Consider the following 20,385-nt stretch of genomic DNA (forward strand, 5'->3'; position numbering starts at 1 on the left):
TATAACACGAAATAGTCGCATGAAGATTTCAACTTAGCACAGCTATATTCCATATTCTAGCCTAATATGGAATATAGCAGTGCTAACTTAGCACAGCTATATTCCATATTAGGCTAGAATATGGAATATAGCAGTGCTAAGTTTAAATCTTCATGCGACTATTTCGTGTTATATTACTCGCATCGCAATTTCGACTTTTGCAAATGTTCTTAATATTGCTCTAACTTCGTCTTTTAGAATATTCGTAATATTCTAAGAGACGAAGTTAGAGCAATATTACGAAATTTTGTAAAATACACATATTAGCCTAGCCATAGTCAATTAGCATAGGAACGTTGCCTTATACTATCAAGATAAATATTCGCAATATGCGAAAAAATAATTTCGCGATAATTGGAATAATTGCGAATATTCGATTTCGACGAATATAACACGAATATTCATGCGAATATTCGCGAAATATCGCAAAATCGAATATGGCACCTCCCGCTCATCACTAGCTTTGATGCGATTTTTGGGGTTTACGAATTATTATAGAAAATTTATTTTGAATTATTCCACGCTAGTCAAACCTCTTACTGATATGACCAAGAAGGGCGCTGATGTCTCTGTCTGGTCGGATGAGGCATTGCAGGCCTTTTCGGCTATTAAGGAGCGTTTTGCGTCTGCTTCCATTCTGGTGCAGCCGGATGTATCTCAGCCATTCGTGGTCGAGGTTGATGCATCAGAGGTGGGGGTTGGGGCGGTGCTTTCGCAGGGTCCTTCTCCTGGCAAGTGGGTCCCGTGTGCCTTCTTCTCCAGAAAGCTCTCGGTCGCTGAGAGGAATTATGATGTTGGAGATAGGGAGTTGTTGGCGATCAAGTTGGCCTTTGAAGAATGGCGTCACTGGTTAGAGGGGGCTTCTCACCCCGTTACTGTGTATACAGACCATAAGAATTTGGCTTACCTGCAATCTGCCAAGCGTCTGAACCCTAGACAGGCCAGATGGTCATTGTTTTTTACCAGGTTCAATTTCGTGGTTACCTTTCGCCCAGGGGTCAAGAACGTCAAGGCAGATGCCTTGTCTCGCAGCTTCCCTGGGGGAGGTGATTCAGAAGATCCAGCGGCGATTTTGGCGGATGGAGTGGTGGTCTCCGCTCTGTACCCTGAATTGGAGATGGAGGTGTTGGGAACTCAGGAGGGGGCTCCTGGTTCGTGTCCCCCAGGGAGGTTGTTTGTTCCTGAGGGCCTACGATACAAGGTGTTCAAGGAACATCACGATACTGTTCTCACTGGACATCCTGGTGGTAAGTCCACCTGTGATCTGGTGTCCCAGAGGTTCTGGTGGCCAGGTTTGCGTAAGAGTATTGAGAATTACGTGGCAGCTTGTGAAACCTGCGCTCGGTCTAAGGTTGCTCATACTCGACCGCCTGGTTCACTTCTTCCATTGTCTATTCCTTCTCGTCCTTGGACACATTGGACTTTATTACGGACCCACCGATTTCCTCCGGGAGAACAGTGATTTTGGTGGTAGTCGATCGTTTCAGTAAAATGGCTCACTTTATACCACTAACAAGTCTGCCTAACGCTAAGACTCTTGCGCAGATTTTTGTGGATAATATTGTTAAATTGCACGGTATTCCTTCGGATATTGTCTCTGATAGGGGCACGCAGTTTGTCTCCAGGTTTTGGAGGGCGTTCTGCTCTCGACTTGGCATTCAACTTTCTTTCTCGTCGGCTTTTCATCCACAGTCGAATGGTCAGACGGAGCGTACCAATCAAAACCTGGAGACCTACTTGAGGTGCTTTGTGGCTGAGAATCAGGAGGACTGGTCCTCATTCTTGCCCTTAGCAGAATTTGCATTGAATAACCGTAGGCAGGAGTCCACGGGTAAGTCGCCATTTTTTGGCGCATGCGGTTTCCATCCTCAGTTTAGTACCTTTTCTGGGTCTGGTTCCTCCGGGATGCCAGAGGAGGAGAGATTCTCTTCTGCCTTATCCTCTATCTGGCGGGGGATTCAAGGGAATTTGGAGAGGATGGGTGAGAGGTATAAACGAATGGCTGACAGGAGACGTGTGACTGGTCCGGACCTGTGTGTGGGTGATTTGGTGTGGTTGTCCACTAGGAATATCAAGTTGAGAATGCCATCTTGGAAACTGGGTCCAAGATTTGTTGGTCCATATAAGATTTCTGCTGTGATCAATCCTGTGGCATTTCGACTTGATCTGCCGCAGACTTGGAGGATCCACGATGTCTTCCACAAGTCTTTACTAAAAAAATATGTTAAACCGGTGGTACCATCGCCATTGCCTCCTCCTCCTGTTCTGGTCGAGGGAAACTTGGAGTTTGAGATCTCCAGGATTCTCGACTCAAGAGTTCTGCGGGGTTCCCTCCAGTACCTGGTTCACTGGAGGGGATACGGTCCTGAGGAGAGGATGTGGGTTCCGGCGTCAGATGTCAACGCCAGCCGTCTGGTGAGGGCCTTTCATAGGTCCCATCCGGATAAGGTTGGTCCAGGGTGTCCGGAGGTCACCCGTAGAAGGGGAGGGTACTGTCATGCCCCACTCTGACTATGTGCGGAGGTCAGCCAGGATTGCAGCACGAGTCTAGTATTTGTTTTGATGCTGTGCTGGATCCGCCTCGCATCAGGTGCACTGGGTGGAGTCATTAGTTTAAATAGTCTCCAGCTAAAGTGCTCTGAGCGGATTATACTCATCATTGTGGTCTTGGAAGCTAGGAGGGAAGGTTGGCTGTTTGTTCCTGCTCTCAGCAGATAAGTGTCTTTTCTTGTTTGGTTGTTTATGTCATCTTACCCATCCAGGTTCTGTGCGAGCTGGCAGCTCCTTTCTCCCCACTTCACCATCTCAGGGAGTTCAGGGTTCTGTTAGTATAGGCTGGTGGACACAGCAAATCTACCATCAAGATTTGTCTGTGGGCTGAGCATTGCAGGGAAAGAGGTCAGGGATAAATTAGGAGGTGACCCTTCCCCTGTCTCTCGTCCAGAGCCTGGTTGGTGTGTTCTCTGTTTAACTGTGCACGTCCGCCGTGACAGGAGCTCAGCACCAGATCGTCGTGCTGACTGATCATAAAAACCTTACCTATTTAGATACTGCTAAGCGCTTGAATCCCCGGCAGGCAAGGTGGGCTCTATCCTTTACGCGTTTTAACTTTGTTGTAACCTATTGTCCCGGGTCTGCTAATGTAAAGGCGGATGCCTTATCACAGAGTTTTGATGAGGAGCAGAGTGTTGTTTCGGAGCCTGAAAATATTCTGCCTCCTGGGGTTTTGCTTGCCGCTATTAATTCTGATTTGGCCACTAAGATAGCTGGTTGTCAGGATTCAGCTCCTAATGATCTTCCTGCTGGCAAACTGTTTGTACCTCCAAATTTACGTCTTAAAGTACTGGAGGAATTTTATTGTTCTGTGTTGGCAGGTCATCCAGGTATCGCGGGGACTAAGCATCTAATATCTCGGGTATACTGGTAGCCTACCTGGTCACGTGATGTAGTGGGCTTCGTCTCTGCCTGTGACGTATGTGCTATGGCCAAGGTACCCAGGAGACGTCATGCGGGTTTACTTTGCCCCTTGCCCAATTCCCTGGACCCACATCTCTATGGACTTTATCACTGACCTCCCACCCTCCCAGGGTAGGTCGGTCATTTGGGTTGTAATAGACAGGTTTTTGAAGATGTGTCATCATCTCATATAGGGGTGTCCAATTTGTCTCAAATTTCTGGAGAGGCTTCAGCACGAAACTGGGAATTAAGATTTCCTTCTCATCCACCTTCCACCCTGGGACTAACGGGCAAACGGAGAGGGTCAACCAGGTACTAGAGAAATTCTTGAGATGCTTTGTGTCGAATCACCAAAATGATTGGAAAAATTTCTTATCTTTTGCAGAGTTCTCTATTAACAAACATGTGAGTTCCTCTAGCGGCATGTCTCCGTTCTATTGTAACTATGGTTTTAATCCCGGGTTTTCATCAGTCTGTGGTTCTGCAGTGGATGCTATCGTAGAAGATCTGTGCACAGTTTGGGCCCAGGCTCGCAAGAGCCTGGAAAAAGCCCAAAGCATCCAATCTAGACAGGCCAATAAAAGACGGTCCAAGGGGCCAAATTTTGTGTTGGGTGAACAAGTTTGGTTGTCTACCAAAAATTTACGTCTCAAGGTGCCTTCAGGTAAACTGGCGCCTAAGTTTATTGGTCCGTACAAGATCATTTCTGTTATCAATCCAGTGTCATTTCGTCTGCAGTTACCTGACCAGAATTCATTATGTCTTTCACATTTCTTTGCTTAAAAAATTTGTTCCACAGGCAATTCCTCCTCCTAGGCCTCATGACCCTATTATTATTCTTGATGAACTCGAGTATGAGGTGGAGAGAATCCTTGATTCCCGAATGGTTCAAGGTTCTCTTCAATATCTGGTACATTGGAAAGGGTATGGTCCTGAGGAGAGGACATGGGTACCTGATCGGGATGTCCATGCTTCTCGTCTCATTAAGAAATTTCATTCTAAATTTCCGTCTAAGCCGGCGCCCTGTATTGAGGGTCCGGTGGCCCCTCATAAAAGGGGGTGTAATGTCACCAACTTGCCTGTCCGAGCTCCAGCGCTGCAGTCTGGGGCTTCGACGTGGCAGCGCGGTGCCAGATGTGCTGTCATGTCATGCCCCTTGGTGATTCGCCGTTTAGGCCACGCCCCTCTCATGCCGTTTATAGTCCACACCCCCTCTTGAGTGCCCACTTTGGCCACGCCCCCTTATGTTACACCTGAGCTACGCCCCCCGGTGATGTCAGCGCTCAGGTGATTAACTCCCTATTTAAGGCTGCAACTGGCAATCACCTTTGCCAGTTATAGGTTTTCTTTGCTGTGCTCTTCTACCTGTGTGTATTGAACTGTTGCTTTTGGATTTGACTTCGGCTATACCTTGACCTCTCTCTCTCTCTCTGCTTAGCGATTCTGTACCTTCTCCCTGTCCGGTATTGACCCTTGGGTTGGTATTGCTTCCTCCTTCCGCTTTGTGAGTCTGTTGGTATCTATCTCCTGGTTTGACTGTTTCTAGCTAGACTTCCCTTGGCGTTTGTTTGTGTGTCCTGTGTGTAAACAGGTACCTGCGGTTCCGCGGGCACTTTGATTGTATCTCTGCACTTACCAGTATAGGGAACATCGACCAGTTGTGAACTTGTTGCCTAGGACTTGTTCTGCAAGTAGGCTGGGTCAGTGGGCTGGGTTCAAGCTAGGGCTCACTGTGTGTGTGCGTGTCCCTGCATACGGTCATGACACACTCATTAAAGCTCAATCCGTATCTTACTGATAAGAATGTGGCTTAAATAAGTATTTATGACCTCTTGGTAGTTTAGAGATAAGGCTTATTAGATTGCTGGCACAAAGTGAAAGTGAAAGTACCAGTCACACAGTTAGAAAAACAGTTAATCCTTTGTGACTGAATAGCTCAATATTTTTAATAAAGGCCAATTAAAAATATGATTTTTAGCCCAAAATAAGCTAAATGCAATCATAAAAATTTTTCACTTTGCTTTTTCGTTTTTCACTTCCCACCTTCCCATAGTCCTAACTTTTTTATTTTTCCGTTCACATAGCCTTATTTTTTGAAGGACAAGTTGTACTTTCTAATGGCACCATTTACGGTTGCATACCATGTAGTGGGAAGCGGAAAAAAAACCCCTAAATGGGGTAGAATTGGGAAAAAACACAATTCTGATAAAGTTTTTTTTATTTATTACACTGTACACTATGTTGTAAAATTGACCTGTTATCTCCATTATCCAGGTCAGTATGGTTCCAACGATACCACACTTGTATAATTTTTCTTGCATTTTAATACTGAAAAAAATATTAAAACCGTTAAGGAAAAAAAATAAATTTTATAACCATATTCTGACCCCTAGAACTTTTTGTAGTTATATGTACAGGGCTGTGTGAGAGCTAATTTTTTGCGGGACGATCTGTTCTTTTGGGTGATACCAATTTGAAGTGTGTGTGACTTTTTGGGAAGTTGAAGTGACAAAAAATAGCGAATCGGCTGTTTTCAATTTTTTTCCCGTTACGCCATTTGCCGTAAGTCCTTACTATTGTTATATTTTAATAGTATGGGCATTTTCGCACGTTGTGATGCCCATGATGTTTATTTTTTTTATTGGTTAAGTATATTTTAATTTTTAGGAAAGGGGGGTGATTTGAACTTTTATGTTTTTATTTTTTTTTAAATATTTGTAAGAACTTTTTTTTACTTTTTTTAAGGCTACTTTCACACTTGCGGCAGGACGGATCCGACAGGCTGTTCACCATGTCGGATCCGTCCTGTGGCTGTTCGCCGTGCCCCCGCTCCGTCCCCATTGACTATAATGGGGATGGGGGCGGAGCTCCGGCGCAGCACGGCGGTGCACGGAGAAAGCCGCCGGACTAAAAAACCTGACATGCAGTAATTTTAGTCCGGCGGCCTTAAGCCGTGCACCGCCGTGCTGCGCCGGAGCTCCGCCCCCATCCCCATTATAGTCAATGGGGACGGAGCGGCGGCCCGGGGGCACGGCGAAACAGCCGCAGGACGGATCCGACATGGTGAACAGCCTGTCGGATCCGTCCTGCCGCAAGTGTGAAAGTACCCTAAGTCACCTTGGGTGACAATAACTGGCAATCTTTAGAGGAAGGGGTCATTCTTGCCCCGAAACGCATCTGATTTAGACCCCCAATGACCACTAACAAATGATGATGGAGCCATAAGTTCGTGTTGAAGTGCAAAGGACAGATACAACTTCTCTGCTGTCACATCTGCTTCATGACAGAGAAATACAAGTGTGCATCTGGAAATGGGAAAAACTGCCATACCATTTTTACTAGTATGTTTTACTACACGCTGGGATTGTTTTCTAGGGACTGTACAGGGGTAGGTGACAAAAACATGTGACAAGGCAGGCGATGGGTTGAAAATTGTAGGAAAAAGCTACTATACTGAGATCATGTCTCTCTTCTCTCCACCTACATTGTCACTCGTTTGGTGCAGAGAGGAGGGGGAAGCTAAAAAGGAAGTTTATAAGGATTGATAAACTCTAGAAATGTTCAAAACTCCCTTTAAAATTTTTAGCAGCTAATTTGGTTAAACTGGATTGTGGGACAACTCTTTTAAATATCATCAATCCTAGAAAGAACAATTACTACTTAATTTGATGACATGGAATAATCACAACCTCTTTTTTAAAGTGAAGTCCATCTCCTCTTACTCTCAGTGGTATGCTGTTATCACCAGCAAATCTAGGCATATATTTCCTCTGCAGTGGCAGTGCAGCCCTTCATCCTGGCAAGGAGTGTAAATAGAGCACTTGGACAGGATTGTCATTCTCAGATTTTCTAAATGGAAATGAGATGTTACTTCTGCTGCTTGTGAAAGATGCTGTCTCCCTAGGGGCATGGTTTCCTGTTTTCAAGATTATTTTTTTTACATCATTGCTCCATAGTTTCAGCCTCATCATTGCTCCATAGTTTCAGCCTGACTATGGGGAAGAACAGTGAACAGCTCTGCAGGTGGTGATGCCGAATGCAGCTTTAATGCAAAATACAACAGAAGAACAGCTCGATATTGAGTTGCCTTAATTGTCACACTAAGGGTGGGTTCACAATATGTTTTTTCCTATCTGTTTAACGTATACCAAAAATGTATACGTTAAATGGATGCCTCAGACTGAAGCCATACAGTGGCATACGTTCACCATAGAGTTCCAAACGTATACTTTTTTTTACTGGACTGTACAGGATACAAGAACGTGGTGTGCTGCGTTTTAGTATTATTTTTTTTGTGGTAGATGGAATACATCCTGGTAATCTTGACAATTAATGTCACCTCCATGGTGTTGCCTCCATGGTACCTAGCCATGGTGTCACCTCCATGGAGAAGTATAAAGAATGGTGGATGGACTAAATCTTGGCAACTCTGATAATATATAAATAAGACCTCCTCACCTATCACCTTGATGCCTGTCTCGATTTAGAGATGAATAATGGACCATGTGTGTAGTGGAACATATTATATGGACAGACTGACGTCTTAAGAGGGTAAGAATGGAACAAAACGTAACTGATGAGGAGGAGGAGATGCGAAGAGTAGAAAAGGGTGGATGGAATATATATCTTGGTAATTTTAACAACAAATGTCACTCCCATGGTGTTACTTACCATGGAGAAGTATAAAGAATGGTGGATGGATCAAATCTTGATAACCCTGACAAAAAATAAAAGATAAAATAATAAAGCCTTTAGACCTCCTCACCTATTCCTTTGATGTCTGTCTCGATCTAGAGATGAATAATGGACCATGAGGACAGCAGAATATACTATATGGTCAGATTGACGCCTCTAGAAGGTATGAATGGAGTAAAACGCAATTGATGAGGAGGAAGAGGTGTGATGAGTAGAAGAGGGTGGAGATTAGTAACTATCGGATTCATCATAAGATGGACCGTAAACACCCCCTCCCGCCCACTCATTCATACAATGCGCTTTGTTTACCTGGTGTCATAGGTGACGAGGATCAAGATGCGAGCGCACAGGATATACGTCTAAGGACGGGCCCGGCATGTACGCAGCGGAGATGATCGGAGGAAGCGACTGTGATTGGTCGCAAGTGATGAGTTCCGGCAGGTGGGCGGGACCTGGAAAGACATAAAGGAAGGTCTTAGTGAGCGCGCGCGCACATATACCCCACATCCCCTGACGAAGCCACAGTATGTGGCGAAACATGTCGGGAGGGGTGGTATAGTGTGACAATTTTAAACAGCGTCCACGTGCAGGGAAATTGATGTTATATAGCACGATGCAGCAGATAGGAGAGTGTCAGTAGTGAGGGCAATAGATACTCACAGCGCTACAGAGACCTCTATGAATAGGAATAGAGGACCTAGTATAGCTGCGGTATAGGTTGAGAGTTAGGAAAACAGCAGTGAAGATTGAATAGGGATACAGAGGCAGCCCTGCAGCAGAGAAAAAATAGCTACAATTATTGAAAGGACAGCAACATTGTAGCTGCATGGTTACCTTAAAGGGTTTCTGTCACCCCACAAAACTCTTTTTTTTTTTTTTGGATAGTTATATTCCTTATAGCGCGATATAGGAGAATATAATAGTCTTACTTACTTTCATGCGGCCGATTCTTTAGAAAACGAAGTTTTATAATATGTAAATCAGGGCTCTACCAGCAAGTAGGGCGTCTACTTGCTGGTAGCCGCAGCAGAAGACCGCCCCCTTGCCGTGTTGATTGACAGGGCCAGCCGTGATCTCCTCCTCCGGCCGGCCCTGTCAGTATTTCAAAAATCGCGCGCCTCTGGTCATTCGGCGCAGGCGCTCTGAGATGAGGAGGCTCGTCTCCTCAGCACTCCCTCAGTGCGCCTGCGCCGATGACGACTTCTCTTTCGGTGATGTCATCGGCGCAGGCGCACTGAGGGAGTGCTGAGGAGACGAGCCTCCTCATCTCAGAGCGCCTGCGCCGAATGACCAGAGGCGCGCGATTTTTGAAATACTGACAGGGCCGGCCGGAGGAGGAGATCACGGCTGGCCCTGTCAATCAACACGGCGAGGGGGCGGTTTTCTGCTGCGGCTACCAGCAAGTAGACGCCCTACTTGCTGGTAGAGCCCTGATTTACATATTATAAAACTTCGTTTTCTAAAGAATCGGCCGCATGAAAGTAAGACTATTATATTCTCCTATATCGCGCTATAAGGAATATAACTATCCAAAAAAAAAAAAAAGAGTTTTGTGGGGTGACAGAAACCCTTTAAGATTAAAGGGTTTCTATCACTTCGTATCACATATTTAGGTGTCAGACACTAGCGATCCGCTAGTGTCTGCTCTAACAAACCATCCTAATATGATAGGTTTTGGGGCAGCCGTTTCGCTAAAATAAGAACTTATATCTATATGCTAATGAGCCTCTAGGTGCTATGGGGGCGTCATTAGCACCTAGAGGCTCCGTCTACCTTCATAAACTGTCGCCGCCCAGCGCGTCCCTCCAGCCCGCCCATCTCCTGCTGAATGCGATCCTCTCCGTGCGCGTCTCTGTTCGGCGCATGCGCAGTGAATGTCTGACCGCTTCCCTGCTCAGACATCTCCACTGCGCCTGCGCGATGACATCACAGTGCTCCGAGGAACAGGCGCAGTGGAGATGTCTGTGCAGGGAAGCGGTCAGACATTCACTGCGCATGCGCCGAACAGAGACGCGCACGGAGAGGATCGCATTCAGCAGGAGATGGGCGGGCTGGAGGGACGCGCTGGGCGGCGACAGTTTATGAAGGTAGACGGAGCCTCTAGGTGCTAATGACGCCCCCATAGCACCTAGAGGCTCATTAGCATATAGATATAAGTTCTTATTTCAGCGAAACGGCTGCCCCAAAACCTATCATATTAGGATGGTTTGTTAGAGCAGACACTAGCGGATCGCTAGTGTCTGACACCTAAATATGTGATACGAAGTGATAGAAACCCTTTAAGGGCCAAAAAGTAGCGAATCTCAGCAGGAGCAATACCTCCACCAGAACTCTATATGTATACACATGCAAATAACCAACCAACCTATAAATAGCGTGCATACTACCCTATATCAAACAAGAGGGCCCTCACCAGATGAGTGTCAAAGAAAGTACACTACTCCAATGGACATTATCCCATAGATCACTGGACACTGACAATTTTAAAAGTTCATCTTTTTTGTTGTGTGTTATTGTGAATACAAAAACTTTTTAAAAAATAATTAATAAAGATAAATATTTTATTATCAGTTAGGGACCCCTATAGGGATTGTAGGTCTCAAGAGACCATTGGCTCACGAACATACAGTCAGGTCCATAAATATTGGGACATCGACACAATTCTAACATTTTTGGCTCTATACTCCACCACAATGGAATTGAAATGAAAAGAACAAGATGTGCTTTAACTGCAGACTGTCAGCTTTAATTTGAGGGTATTTACATCCAAATCAGGTGAACGGTGTAGGAATTACAACAGTTTGCATATGTGCCTTCCACTTGTTAAGGAACCAAAAGTAATGGGACAGAATAATAATCATAAATCAAACTTTCACTTTTTAATCCTTGGTTGCAAATCCTTTACAGTCAATTACAGCCTGAAGTCTGGAACGCATAGACATCACCAGACGCTGGCTTTCATCCCTGGTGATGCTCTGCCAGGCCTCTACTGCAACTGTCTTCAGTTCCTGCTTGTTCTTGGGGCATTTTCCCTCCAGTTTTGTCTTCAGCAAGTGAAATGCATGCTCAATCGGATTCAGGTCAGGGGATTGACTTGGCTATTGCAGAACATTCCACTTCTTTCCCTTAAAAAACTCTTTGGTTGCTTTTGCAGTATGCTTTGGGTCATTGTCCATCTGCACTGTGAAGCGCCGTCCAATGAGTTCTGAAGCATTTGGCTGAATATGAGCAGATAATATTGCCCGAAACACTTCAGAATTCATCCTGCTGCTTTTGTCAGCAGTCACATCATCAATAAATACAAGAGAACCAGTTCCATTGGCAGCCATACATGCCCACGCCATGACACTACCACCACTATGCTTCACTGATGAGGTGGTATGCTTAGGATCATGAGCAGTTCCTTTCCTTCTCCATACTCTTCTCTTCCCATCACTCTGGTACAAGTTGATCTTGGTCTCATCTGTCCATAGGATGTTGTTCCAGAACTGTGAAGGCTTTTTTAGATGTCGTTTGGCAAACTCTAATCTGGCCTTCCTGTTTTTGAGGCTCACCAATGGTTTATATCTTCTGGTGAACCCTCTGTATTCACTCTGGTGAAGTCTTCTCTTGATTGTTGACTTTGACACACATACACCTACCTCCTGGAGAGTGTTCTTGATCTGGCCAACTGTTGTGAAGGGTGTTTTCTTCACCAGGGAAAGAATTCTTCGGTCATCCACCACAGTTGTTTTCTGTGGTCTTCCGGGTCTTTTGGTGTTGCTGAGCTCACCGGTGCGTTCCTTCTTTTTAAGAATGTTCCAAACAGTTGTTTTGTCCACGCCTAATGTTTTTGCTATCTCTCTGATGGGTTTGTTGTGTTTTTTCAGCCTAATGATGGCTTGCTTCACTGATAGTGACAGCTCTTTGGATCTCATCTTGAGAGTTGACCGCAACAGATTCCAAATGCAAATAGCACACTTGAAATGAACTCTGGACCTTTTATCTTCTCATTGTAATTGGGATAATCAGGGAATAACACACACCTGGCCATGGTGACGTCAATTGTCCCATTACTTTTGATTCCTTAGTGGGAGGCACATATGAAAACTGTTGTAATTCCTACACTGTTGACCTGATTTGGATGTAAATACCCTTAAATTAAAGCTGACAGTCTGCAGTTAAAACACATCTTGTTTGTTTCATTTCAAATACACTGTGGTGGTGTATAGAGCCAAAAATGTTAGAATTGTGTCGATGTCCCAATATTTATGGACCTGACTGTATGTCAAACGGAGGCATAAAACATTATGTGAACCCACCCTAAAGTGATCCTCAGGTTGGGAGCCAGTTTACATATATTATTTAAGCCTCATGCACACGACCGTATGCATTTTGCGGTCCGCAGAAAACGAATCCGCAAAAAATATGACGCCCGTGTGCATTCAGTATTTTGCGGAACAGAGAAGCTGGCCCCTGATAGAACAGTACTATCCTTGTCCGTAATGCGGATAATAATAGGACATGTTCTATTTTTTTGCGGAACGGAAATACGGACATATGGAAACAGAATGCACACGGAGTAATGACATGCAAGTGCTTTAGAAGAATACATGATGTCATCAACTCATTTGGGCCTTAATTATCAGAGCTGTCGAAAAAAAAGCTGTCTTTATTGCGCAGAGCAACCGATTAGAGCTCAGCATTAATTTCTTTAAGGCCTCATGCACACGGCTTTTGTCTGGCCGTATTGTGGCCCGCAAACAGCAGGTCCGCAATATGCATCACGGACGCAGACCGATTCACTTGAATGGGTATGCAATCTAGAGCTGCGGAAGCACAGATCGTGACCCCTACGGAGTGCTTCCATGGTGTTTCTGGCTGTGCCTCCACACCGCAAAAACGTAGTGCATGCACTAATGATAATGTTTCACACACACCTTAGGCCTCTTGCACACGAACGTTGTTTGCACGTGGCCGTATTGCGGCCCGTATACAGCGGGTCCACAATACACTGGCACCGGCCGTGTGCAACCCACATCACGGATGCAGACCCATTTACTTGAATGGGTCTGCAATCGGTGAGATGCGGAACGGAAGCACGGATCGGAACCACACGGAAGCACTACACTACAAAAATTTTCGATTTTGCGGTGCGGACGGATCACAGACCCATTCAAGTTGAATGGGTCTCGATCCGTCCCGGCCGCCACGTGGACATTGCCCGTGCATTGGGGACCGCAAATTGCACAACCTTCGTGTGCATGAGGCCTAACTGATAAAATTAAACCTTCAATGGGAATCTGTAATTGGTTGTTATGGGCACCAAAGCCAGTTTTTCTTTATGTCAGTTTTGACAACTCTGTCCTATAGTCCTTTTTTTGTATTATCATGGTCTTTTGTGTTTTTTGTGCATTTTTATATTTGTTTTTGCAGGTTTTTTTTACTTCTACAAAGGCACCTCTAAATGTTGGTTAGAACTTGAAGTCTATGAGGATTATTAAAACACAATTATTAATATTATTTATTATTAACCACTTGCCGCAACTGTAACGCCGAAAGGCGTCATCGCGGCGGCTCCCCCAGGCTACGCTAACGCCGATTGGCGTCATCTCGCGTGAGCCGAGATTTCCTGTGAACGCGCGCACACAGGCGCGCGCGCTCACAGGAACGGAAGGTAAGAGAGTGGATCTCCAGCCTGCCAGCGGCGATCGTTCGCTGGCAGGCTGGAGATGTGTTTTTTTTAACCCCTGAAAGGTATATTAGACGCTGTTTTGATAACAGCGTCTAATATACCTGCTACCTGGTCCTCTGGTGGTCCCCTTTGTTTGGATCGACCACCAGAGGACACAGGTAGCTCAGTAATATGTTGCACCAAGCACCACTACACTACACCCCCCCCCTGTCACTTATTAACCCCTTATTCACCCTTGATCACCCCTGATCACCCCATATAGACTCCCTGATCACCCCCCTGTCATTGATTACCCCCCTGTAAAGCTCTATTCAGACGTCCGCATGATTTTTACGGATCCACTGATAGATGGATCGGATCCGCAAAACGCATAGGGACGTCTGAATGGAGCCTTACAGGGGCGTGATCAATGACTGTGGTGATCACCCCATATAGACTCCCTGATCACCCCCCTGTCATTGATTACCCCCCTGTAAAGCTCCATTCAGATGTCCGCATGATTTTTACGGATCCACTGATAGATGGATCGGATCCGCAAAACGCATACGGACGTCTGAATGGAGCCTTACAGGGGCGTGATCAATGACTGTGGTGATCACCCCATATAGACTCCCTGATCACCCCCCTGTCATTGATTACCCCCCTGTCATTGATCACCCCCCTGTAAAGCTCCATTCAGACGTCGGCATGATTTTTACGGATCCACTGATAGATGGATCGGATCCGCAAAACGCATATGGACGTCTGAATGGAGCCTTACAGGGGCGTGATCAATGACTGTGGTGATCACCCCATATAGACTCCCTGATCACCCCCCTGTCATTGATTACCCCCCTGTCATTGATCACCCCCCTGTAAAGCTCCATTCAGACGTCCGCATGATTTTTACGGATCCACTGATAGATGGATCGGATCCGCAAAACGCATATGGACGTCTGAATGGAGCCTTACAGGGGCGTGATCAATGACTGTGGTGATCACCCCATATAGACTCCCTGATCACCCCCCTGTCATTGATTACCCCCCTGTAAAGCTCCATTCAGATGTCCGCATGATTTTTACGGATCCACTGATAGATGGATCGGATCCGCAAAACGCATACGGACGTCTGAATGGAGCCTTACAGGGGCGTGATCAATGACTGTGGTGATCACCCCATATAGACTCCCTGATCACCCCCCCTGTCATTGATTACCCCCCTGTCATTGATCACCCCCCTGTAAAGCTCCATTCAGACGTCCGCATGATTTTTACGGATCCACTGATGGATCGGATCCGCAAAACACATACAGGCGTCTCCCTGGAGCCTTCCAGGGGGGGTGATCACCCCATATAGACTCCCTGATCACCCCCCTGTCATTGATCACCCCCCTGTCATTGATCACCCCCCCTGTCATTGATCACCCCCCCTGTCATTGATCACCCCCCCTGTCATTGATCACCCCCCCTGTCAGGCTGCATTCAGATGTCCGTATGATTCTTACGGATCCACGGATACATGGATCGGATCCGCAAAACACATACGGACATCTGAATGGAGCCTTATAGGGGGGTGATCAATGACAGGGGGGTGATCACCCCATATAGACTCCCTGATCACCCCCCTGTCATTGATCACCCCCCTGTCATTGATCACCCCCCTGTAAGGCTCCATTCAGACATTTTTTTGGCCCAAGTTAGCGGAAATTATTTTTTTTTTCTTACAAAGTCTCATATTACACTAACTTGTGTCAAAAAATAAAATCTCACATGAACTCACCATACCCCTCACGGAATCCAAATGCGTAAAATTTTTTAGAGATTTATATTCCAGACTTCTTCTCAAGGCTTTAGGGCCCCTAGAATGCCAGGGCAGTATAAATACCCCACATGTGACCCCATTTTGGAAAGAAGACACCCCAAGGTATTCCGTGAGGGGCATATTGAGTCCATGAACGATTGAAATTTTTGTCCCAAGTTAGCGGAAAGGGAGACTTTGTGAGAAAAAAATAAATAAAATCAATTTCCGCTAACTTGTGCCAAAAAAAAAAAATTTATATGAACTCGCCATGCCCCTCATTGAATACCTTGGGGTGTCTTCTTTCCAAAATGGGGTCACATGTGGGGTATTTATACTGCCCTGGCATTCTAGGGGCCCTAAAGCGTGAGAAGAAGTCTGGGATCCAAATGTCTAAAAATGCCCTCATAAAAGGAATGTGGGCCCCTTTGCGCATCTAGGCTGCAAAAAAGTGTCACACATGTGGTATCGCCGTACTCAGGAGAAGTTGGGGAATGTGTTTTGGGGTGTCATTTTACATATACCCATGCTGGGTGAGATAAATATCTTGGTCAAATGCCAACTTTGTATAAAAAAATGGGAAAAGTTGTCTTTTGCCAAGATATTTCTCTCACCCAGCATGGGTATATGTAAAATGACACCCCAAAACACATTCCCCAACTTCTCCTGAGTACGGAGATACCAGATGTGTGACACTTTTTTGCAGCCTAGGTGGGCAAAGGGGCCCATATTCCAAAGAGCACCTTTCGGATTTCACTGGTCATTTTTTACACATTTTGATTTCAAACTTCTTACCACACATTTGGGCCCCTAGAATGCCAGGGCAGTATAACTACCCCACAAGTGACCCCATTTTGGAAAGAAGACACCCCCAGGTATTTCGTGAGGGGCATGGCGAATTCCTAGAATTTTATATTTTTTGTCACAAGTTAGCGGAAAATGATGATTTATTTATTTATTTATTTTTTTCCTTACAAAGTCTCATATTCCACTAACTTGTGACAAAAAATAAAAACTTCCATGATCTCACTATGCCCATCACGAAATACCTGGGGGTGTCTTCTTTCCAAAATGGGGTCACTTGTGGGGTAGTTATAGTGCCCTGGCATTCTAGGGGCCCAAATGTGTGGTAAGAAGTTTGAAATCAAAATGTGTAAAAAATGACCAGTGAAATCCGAAAGGTGCTGTAATGACCGACGACACGCACAGGGAGGAAAACAGGGAAAGCCCTGCCCAAGGGAGAGGGAAAGGTGGTGACCCCTAACTCACCTTGCGGCTGGCACCTGACTGCCCTGACGTCCCTAGACGGGTTCCTCACCCGTGCGGCGATCACGTGCCTAAACCCTGGCTTTCCCTAATATGAGCCCTGGATAGTGAACAGGCCGGTGGGATCGCTAGTCCACACCACTATCACTAAGAGGGAAACACCAGGGAGAGGACAGACAAAACATACAAACACATACACCCAGGTGGGCGACCACAATAAACCAAGAAGGTCCAACAGGGATCTGGAGGGTAGCGTACTGGACCAACTACCAGCGAACGCAGCAACACAGCTCCAGAAGGTCAGAATAGATGTCCAGGCAGGAAGCTCTATCTCTGGCAACCAGAGAAGTGTGAGAGAGAAATATAAGGAGGTCTGGGAGTGCTGGACAAGGAACAGCTGAGGAGAAGGAGCTACGGATCCCTGAGTGAGCCAAAAGGGTTTGCTAAGCAAACCCAGAAAGCTACCATAAGGAAAACAGCCCTATCTTAAATAGAGCGTGCAGCCAACCGCTGCGACTTCCTGACCCCGGGTATAACGGAGTCAGGCGTGGTCCTCGACACCCTCGTGACAGTACCCCCCTCTCTACGAGGGGCCTCCGGACACTCAGGACCAGGTCTCTCAGGATGAGAGGCATGAAAAACCTGAACTAACCTGTCGGCGTTTACCTCAGATGCAGGAACCCACATTCTTTCCTCGGGACCGTAACCTCTCCAATGCACCAGATATTGAAGAGAGCGGCGGACCCGACGAGAATTAACAATTTTGGATATCTGAAATTCTAGGTTACCATCCACGACAACAGGAGGGGGTGGCAGCGGTGATGGTTCTAGAGGTGGAACATATTTTTTGAGTAACGACTTATGAAAAACATTATGAATTTTAAAAGTCTGAGGTAACTCCAGGCGAAAAGCCACGGGGTTGATGATGGCTACAATTTTGTAAGGACCAATAAACCTAGGACCCAGTTTCCAAGAGGGAACCTTCAATTTAATATTCCTAGTAGACAACCACACATAGTCATTCACTCCTAGGTCCGGACCTGGCGACCGTCTCTTATCAGCCATGCATTTGTATTTACCTCCCATATTTTTCAAGTTAGCTTGCACCTTCTGCCATACCGATGAAAGAGATTACGAAAACCGTTCCTCTTCGGGAACCCCAGAAGACCCCCCCTCTTTAAAAGTACAGAATTGGGGATGAAAACCATATGCACCAAGAAATGGTGACTTGCCAGTGGATTCCTGACGACGATTATTTATGGCAAACTCAGCTAACGGTAAATATGATGACCACAACTCTTGGTTTTCAGACACAAAACATCTTAGATATGTCTCAAGGTTTTGGTTGGTACGCTCGGTCTGTCCATTCGACTGAGGATGGAAAGCAGAGGAAAAGGACAAGTGTACCCCCAAACGGGAACAAAAAGCTTTCCAAAATTTAGAAATAAACTGGGTACCCCGATCCGAAACAACATCGGAGGGGACCCCGTGAAGCTTCACGATTTCACTGACGAATACCTGAGCAAGAGTCTTAGCATTAGGTAGTGTGGGTAACGCAATGAAGTGTACCATTTTGCTAAACCTGTCCACTACTACCAAAATAACTGTTTTACCCGAAGACAAAGGTAAGTCAGTGATAAAATCCATTGACAGATGTGTCCACGGTCTATTGGGAATGACGAGTGGTAATAGAGACCCTGCAGGACGTGTATGTGAAACTTTTGCGCGCGCACAGGTAGAACAAGAAGGCACAAAATCCAATACATCCTGACGCAACCTTGGCCACCAAAAACGACGAGACAATAGTTCCAAGGTTGCTTTACTACCCGGGTGCCCAGCAAGTGCCGAATTATGATGTTCCTTTAATAATTCGAAACGTAAGTTCAACGGTACAAACAATTTCTCTGAGGGGCAAGAGACCGGGGCGTCCCCCTGGGCCTCTAACACCTTCCCCTCCAAAACAGAGTGTACCGCAGAAACAACCACTCCTCTTTGAAGAATGGGTACCGGATCACTTACATTACCCCCTCCAGGGAAACAACGAGATAGTGCATCAGCCTCGGTGTTCTTTGCCCCAGGACGATAGGTAATCACAAAGTTAAACCTGGTAAAAAATAGCGACCACCTAGCCTGTCTAGGGGTGAGACGCTTAGCTGATTCGAGGTACAGAAGATTTTTGTGGTCCGTAATCACAGTGACGGGGTGGACTGCCCCCTCTAAGAAATGACGCCACTCCTCAAACGCAAGTTTAATAGCTAATAGTTCCCTATTGCCAATATCGTAGTTCTTTTCTGCTGCAGATAGTTTTTTAGAAAAGAAAGCACAAGGACGCAATTTGCCAGGAGACGGACCCTGAGACAGCACCGCCCCCACTCCCACCTCTGACGCATCGACTTCAACAATAAAAGGCTGAGAGACATCAGGTTGGACCAGTACAGGTGCTGAGGTAAACCTCTCTTTTAGAGAGGAAAAAGCAACTTTAGCGGCGTCAGACCATTTAGAAAAATCAGTCCCATTCCTAGTCATGTCAGTAAGCGGTTTTACAATAAGTGAATAATTTTTAATGAATTTCCTATAGAAATTCGCGAAGCCCAAGAAGCGTTGTAGTGCTTTGAGGTTCTCAGGAAGATCCCAATCTAAAATTGCCTGGACCTTCCAAGGATCCATACGGAAACCTGACGCAGATAAAAAATAACCCAGGAATTGTATCTCCTGAACGGCGAAGACACATTTTTCAATTTTAGCATATAATTCATTCGTCCGTAGGACCTGCAGTACTTGTCTGACATGCACCTCATGTGTTTTCAGATCAGACGAATAAATTAAAATATCATCTAGGTATATTACCACAAACCTGCTGATTAGATGACTAAAAATGTCATTAACGAAATGTTGAAAGACGGCAGGAGCATTGGTCAGACTCAAAGGCATAACTAGATTTTCATAATGCCCCTCAGGGGTGTTAAACGCTGTCTTCCACTCATCCCCCTCCTTAATACGAATCAGATTGTAGGCACCCCTAAGATCAAGTTTGGAGAACCACCTAGCACCCGCAATCTGATTAAACAGGTCAGGAATGAGAGGAAGAGGGTATGGGTCTCGGATGGTTATCTGATTTAATTCGCGAAAATCTAAGCAAGGACGCAGGCCCCCATCTTTCTTTTTAACGAAGAAAAACCCTGCAGCCACGGGTGAAGAAGAGGGTCTGATGTGTCCCTTAGCCAAGCTCTCGGAGATATAATCTTTCATGGCTTGTCTCTCTGGACCCGAAAGATTATATAACCTGGTCTTGGGTAATTTTGCGCCGGGAATAAGGTTAACCGGGCAATCATAAGGACGATGAGGTGGTAACTTCTGACAACCCTTTTCAGAAAAAACATCCTCAAAGTCCGAAATAAATGTAGGTAGGGTAGTTATGGAGGCGATTAAGCAATTGCTATTTAAGCAATTTTCTCTGCACTGCTCACTCCACTCCAAT

This window comes from Bufo bufo, chromosome 2 (genome assembly GCF_905171765.1).
Source record: "Bufo bufo chromosome 2, aBufBuf1.1, whole genome shotgun sequence".
Classification (NCBI taxonomy): Eukaryota; Metazoa; Chordata; class Amphibia; order Anura; family Bufonidae; genus Bufo; species Bufo bufo.